We start from the raw sequence: 7,102 nt of genomic DNA on the forward strand, positions 1-7,102 counted from the left end.
AGTGACCAAAGGAAATTGCTGAGCGGGACATGTTCCAGAAGAAGCAGAAATCAACAGAAACCACTTGTCCCATTGACTCCAACTCAGTTACCAAAGCTAGCTCCAGCATTTTCAGATGTTGTTCCTATTTCCTGTGTATCACTTAAAGACATACTACTTCCAAACAGTATATGTATTGACCTAATAACAGAAGAAATGAACACCTCCTATGAACCTATAATCTGAACAAGGATTTCTGTATTTTTTTAGTCTTCCAGTTGTATGCCTGATTTAAAGTATATTCTAAATCTATATCTAGTATTTAGGTACTTTATTATTGCTATAAACACAAAGATCAGGCTCTATAAACTCATTTAGGGATTTTTAAAAAAGCTAGAGTTAAAAAAAAAAGTAAAATATTTTCAGAATCTCTACTCACTCCTTGATCTTCTCTATCCATTCTTTATGGTTTCCATTATGAACCACTGACCAATTTCCTTTGCTCGTCATGATACTGTTTGAATAGCTGTTCTTTAACCCAGCCTTTCTTGGCAGCATCTTTTTCTTAGATTCCTTCCAGATCCTGAATATAATTCCCCTCTCCGAGCTCCTGCTCTCCTTCCATCCAGTCTGCCCTTGGTTGTGTACCCCCACAGCAGCCATAGGAACAGGTCACCTTTTTAAAGAACGTGGCCCTTAGCATGAAGTTTCTCCCACTACCACAAACCTCTGTGCTCTGCCCCAGAGGAGCTGGAGACGATGGTAAGTCTCTTCCACTTCCTCCCGTGCGATCAGCTGAATATGTAACAGGCTGTTACAGGGGAGCATGTTTCAGGCTACAACCGCTTCCGCAGCCTGTTGTTACCATTCACATCACTTAATCACCCTGTGAGACAGGGCTGGAGAGAAACCTGAAGTGTGAACCCAGAAACGGCTCCTTTTGCTCTGTCACCAATGTAGTGCACTCTCTAGTTGCACAAGTTTTCTGCTCAAGTATAGTACTCGGTGCATCTCTCCCCAGTTCTCTTGTGGTAATACAGTCTCAAAGGCTTTTCTTGAGTTGTGTGCTCAGTAAACTTGGATACATTCAGAACCTGTTGAGCGCAATGTTTCCTGGAGCACATGAAAGGCTTGCTGCCATCTGGCACTTGCTTTCTATCCCCCATGTACTGTTGTCTTTGTAAGTTCTGCCAGTAGTGCTGTTCCTTCAAAAAACATTGGCACAAATTCTCTGTAATAACTGGCCAGACCCAGAAATTGTTCCCGTTTCTCTTCGTGCCTGTAAGCCATTCCTCAGTGCCTGTAGGCATTGCCTAATGGAAATTTCAGGTATTTGATACCGTCTTTTGCTAGTAGATGCTGAACAGTGCCTGCTGGGGGTCTGCCAACCTAGGCGATACCATTGCCTGCAGAGGTTTTGTACAGTCTGCCTGTAATTCACAGATTGCAGTAGCACAGATGTGTCCAGCTGCATAGTCTTCATGGAACCCGACAGCCCCACACATTTGTCACTGAAATGTTGCTGCTGTTTCATGTAAACCAAAGGCTATTATTCTTGATTTCAAGGTTTAAAAAAGGCCGTTCTCCCCAGATGCTCTTGTCAGAGTACCTCTCAATACTATTTGGTTAGATTTGGGGCGACTGTCAGTGTAGCTCTCCCTCGACACTCTAACAAATATGACGATTTTCATGTCACTGTGCATCACATCTGGAAATGGGTTTCTTTCCCAGAAATCCATGCAATTCATTAGCAGTCCATCCTCTTGCTATTGGATGTTTTCAGGGGCTGAAGACTCTCTTTGGCCTTCACTTTACAATATTCTCTGAATCTTCTTTGATTTGGTTCTGCAGTTGAGTCTTTTCTGGGTGTCATTTTGTGACCTGGGTTTTTCTTTTTTAGCTTTTATGAGAATACAGTCTGGAAATCCTGCATTATTTTCCCCAGATGCGAAAATGACTGCTGTTTTATCTGTTCTCTTGCAGCGTGGGAATTCTTGATTTACTATCAGTCATCTGTCCTGGTTTTGGCACGTAGTGATACACTACTTCTGGCCAGACTTCTTGCATTTTCCAGTCTTTTCGTGTGTCTAAATAATAAATCTATTTTTATATTTACAGTGTAACTCATTACTACTAGGACTGTGTCAATACATTGCCACAGAAGTTAGGAACTTGGACCCTGATTCTGATAATAACACCGGCCCTTTGTCATGAGATGGCACCCTGCATCCTTGGCCCACAAGTACCATCCTCTTTGTTTCATCCATGCTTCTTGGGTCTGTTTCGGTGCACCATATGTTCTTACTCTGTCACACTTGCAAATGTACCACTGGATTTTTTTGGTTTTTTGTAACTTAAGCCAGTAGACAACTGCGGCACTTCAAACCTTTCTGAGTGCTAGAAGTGCATTTTCTTCAAGAAGCTGTCTTATACAAGATGTTACAAGACTAATGGGCAGTTTTAACTAGGGAAGGTGTTGCAGACTTTGAAAACAAGTTTGGAAAAAAGTTATGAAGATAACTCCAGCTGCTCACAGCATCACCTGCTTAAGTTTTCACCTCACTTTCATCCACCTTCCGCCTTGTTGTTTGTGATGAATCTTATATTTCTGCACTTTCTTTGGCAAAAATACAACATGATACGCTACAGTTGCATAGCATACGCAAATGGCATATCTTTCAGAAATTTACTTTGAGTTAAAATATAATAGGAGCAAACAATAAAGCTGATCAGCAAAATTTCCATGATTTCTAATGCAAAATTTCCTGATCTTAGCTCAGGAGTTTACTTGAGAGTTGGGGAAAAAAAAACCAAACAACTTTTCCAATGCTGCCTCCAGCAAATGCAAGCTGTGGAATCTAATGGCAAGGTCTTTTTGCATAGGGACATAAAAATGTTTAAACAATAAAGGATTTTTAAACAACATCTATTAAACTGGAACCATCATAAACACTTTTATAAACTGCTTGTAAACAAAGAAGATGTTATTGTATGTTATACTCACACACATAAATACACACACTCACACATGCACACACACACAATCTGCCAAAACATTAAACTAAATCTGAAGGTGATATTCTCACCTCGCTGACATACTGTTGAAAATCTCATTGACTCAAGTCGCTCGAACTGATCGCATTCAGCACAGCCTTGAATGGAATATAACACCACCTTTTGCTGCCTTGCCCTTTTAGCATTTCATTTCAATAAGATTAAACTGCTTAGAACATCCTTCCTTTATGCAAGTTAATGAGTCAAGAACAAGCATGGAAATAAACCTACATGTAGACAAGTAGAAAATGCACTGGCAATTTCAATACGTACATTGTGTGGAAAATGGAGGTTGCTTGTCCCTCTTTACTGAAACTGTCATAGAAGCAAGGAGCTATAAACATTCATCCTATTTCAGTGACGTTTCTAGACAGCCGGTTTCATCACTAGATGCAACTGTCAGTAAACAATACACTGCTGCAGGGATCATTGTATATAACTGTGTAAGTGTGTAGAAAAATAGCAGAACAGCACCTTACAAATAGCAGACATTTGCTGGGGTCTTTGGAGGCACTCAGGCAATTGTTGGATAAAATGCAAAATCTCTCCACACATTCTCTCCTCTGCTTTTCTAACTGGAAGTGGAATAGTGGTTATGGTTCTTTTCTTCATTTTCTTTTCCACATTCTGCTGCCAAATAGCCCTCATCCTCTTCTGACTCTCTGGTAACTCCAAACATTTTGAGCAGAGTGGTCGAAGGGTTAAGCAGCACCATTGTGTGTGGGAGGAAGGACTGGTAAGAGTTCAGAAACCCCACCTCTGCATGGGCTCCAGAACAGCAATCACAGCTGAGTCCTGTGGTTTGGGGCAGTGGAGACAGGAACTACTTGCCTACTTCATCCAAAAAAGCGTAGCCAGGACCTGCCAGGCACCAGTCTTTGAGGAGCCTGAGTAGAAATACTCACTTCCTTATAGACTCTCCCAAGAAAACAGAATTAAAAAGAAAAATAGACATACAGGTTGAATTTCAGGGCCTATTATATGCTGCTTCGTTTCTGGTGTGCAGCCCCACATGTAGAGTGACTAGCACTCGCAGGCAGGGTAGAAACTGCAGTACACTAGAATAACAAAATCCAGAAAGGGTAAGGTTGTGTGCAAGACATGCTCCCACTAAGAGAAACGTGGTGTAGGCTCCAGTAGATCACCACAGTGGTTTTGCTGAATCATTTCCCAAAGCAGTGCTACTGCTGAGCATTACATGCTGGGACACTCGGGCAGGACTCGAGGCTGCCCACCGGGTCACTCTGCTGTACGCCATCCTTTAGCTTAGCGATGGTTTCTCCAAAGCTCTCTGTCTAAGACATGGAGAATGCTTTTGCCCTCCTACCTGGCAGTGACATGATGAAGTTGTCCCTCATGTACAAAGAGTTCTAGCACACTGCGTGCTAAATGCCTCTGCTGCTGAGCTGGGCACTGTTTCTAAATATTTACAGCTGAATCCACTCTTCAGCTGCTTACTTTTAAGGCAGGGGAAAGGACTGCATTTTCTCTTAATTGTCTCCAGTAAAGGGTGCTGTCAGATTCTCTATGGCATTAATGCTCTTCACGGCTCTGTTAAAGGCAATTGCATGGTCCTTGTTTTTCCAGATATTTTTTCAGCAACACAGAAACCCCGGGAGTTAACTCTTTAGACCTTTCTACTATAAATGACACTCAGTTTGTTCACTTCCTAAGCTCTCAGCTTCTCATATGTCTGTCTGACTTTATTCTGCTGATGTCTGATATTTGGCAGAAGCCAGAACAAATGAACATCTCAAAGACTAAAACTTTCACTACTGGAAAAACATCCTCTCTGTCTCTCCTTACTGCAACTGCCACTTTCCTTTCCTCCATACATTAGCTCCTATGGCCAGAAATTGCAGAGATTAGTTTATCCACCAGGTCTTCTGCCCTCTGTGTTCCTTCATGTCTAGGGCAAGGACAGAATCTATTTTTAACTTGGCTACCTTTTTCCTTCCTGACCTCCTTCCCACCTTACTCGCAGCAGCTCCTGCCATTAGAAGCCATCCACATTATCCCTCTGGGGGCACTGCCCAAATTCTCCTCTGTGAATCAGGGCTCACTTTGTCACTTGTTCTGGTTTTCTTTGAAAAGAAAGTAAAAATACCTTCCTTATTTCCCAACTGCCCATGGATCTATTCCACACCATTACCCTTTGGAGCTCTTACATGAGTTCCTTTGGTTCATGCTCACCCCAGTCTTGCAGCTGTGCCCTTCCTCAGAGCTGCCTTTTGAGATTTTCCCCTCCAACCAACTGAATCTTGCCTTTGGTCCTTTCTCCTCTTAGCAAAATAGCTGATATCTAAGTGGCTGTTTTCTGACTTTTTCTGATTCTGAAATTTAGGGGAAATATGTTTATGTGAATTTATTCAGTAAGGTATGACCTGTGTTCTGACATTGTTTGCAATTTCTTTTGCAAGGGATTTTTCTGAGCTTACAGTAAACCCAATTTCAAGGGTCAACTTCTATTTAAAAAGCCTCCTACCATTGTTTATATTTTAACCACTGTGCTAACTAATGTACCCTGACTCTGAAAAGAGATCTGATAAACTTCCACCTATGGTAGGCCTCACAGTGGTCAAATAAATGAGAACAAACACCACAAGACCAGAACTGGGGAAAGATTTAGGCACTTGGATCTTTTGAGGGAAAAGAGGGAAGGAGGAAAGGCACAAAAGGAGCCAGTTTACAGCAGCTCATTCCAAACACAATGCCTTGAGAGGTCACATCCTTGTCACAAGACAGGAGTGAGGTGTGCCAGTCTGGCAAATGAAAGACACTTCTCCTGCTTTGACATTTTCATGTGGAAAACTTACAGAATGAGCATTTTTATACCAGAATCGATTGCTGGCAACATCCCCATGTTCAGTTCTCCAGGGTCAGATCCATTAAGACAAAGACATATTTCTCCAAATCCACTTTGTCATCCTTGAAAGAAATGCCAATACAAGTCAGGTGGGTTTTTTTTCCTCCAAAATAAATCAGGAGCAGCTGCACTGAATTAGATGCATATCAAACAGGGTCAAGGCCATGAGACTGAGAGAACTAGACCCAGGCCTAAAAGTGGAAACTGCTATAGACCTGAAGGGGTATATGTGGACCTTCAACATGAGGAAAGCTTGCAAAAGAGTGCTTGTTTACATGATACATGCAGATGCTCCCAGACTATCCTGGATGTAGTGACTTGTTAACATACCTTTGGCTACCACAATTAGCCCCTTTGGTTTTGAAAACCTGTAGGAAAAGCTGATCTGACTAAAATATTGTGTTTATCAAAGAGTTTTACAAACTCAGTTAAACTCAAGGCTTTTCCAATCCTCTTCTGCACAGGAGAAACAGCTGCATGCAACCCAAATATGCAGGTTTTTTTTCTTACACTTTAAGCACTAGCTGTGTACCATAATGCAGTAACTCAGCCAATACTTTAGTGGAAATGAGGGTTATAGAAGGATGGGGAAGGTCCCAGAGGTGCTGGGGAGGACAGGGCTGTGCGGAAAACAAATTTTGCACTGGAGTAAAAAAACACTACCTGATAATATCTGATGGGAGGGAGGCACAGGGATTGGCGAGAAGATGCTGGCTGTGGCTGGGGACAAGACAGTGGCCAGGGTGTCAGGGGATGTGGAACAGGGGAGAGGGAACCCAGGATCTGGAGTGAGAATTGAAGATGGGGTTAAGATGTTAAAATTACGTGGGACTAAACCATACTTGAGTAGCTTTCAAAAGTCTGCTTGCTAGTGAAGCCTACTTTGTATTGTGCTCCTTCATTTTATCCTTCTTTCCCCATGAGTAATTGTTCCTAAAACCCAATAAGCCTGATCCCACATATAATTGCACAGTATCCAACCCCTTCTCTCTGTCACCCTTCAACTGCTTCCCTGAGCTGAGTCCAGCTCCCATCACCTCCTCTCCTGGGCCCATCTGCTTTGTTTCCTGGCCTAGCATTAGTGGTCTCCCAAGCCTCTACAGATATCCCACGCTTTGCTGTTGTTCACAAGTTGCATTAAAACAGCTTCAAGCACAGAAGACAACCAGATAACATGGTATTACAGCACCCTACAGGAGAAAA

Source organism: Pelecanus crispus, chromosome 3, assembly GCF_030463565.1.
Source record: "Pelecanus crispus isolate bPelCri1 chromosome 3, bPelCri1.pri, whole genome shotgun sequence".
NCBI lineage: Eukaryota > Metazoa > Chordata > Aves > Pelecaniformes > Pelecanidae > Pelecanus > Pelecanus crispus.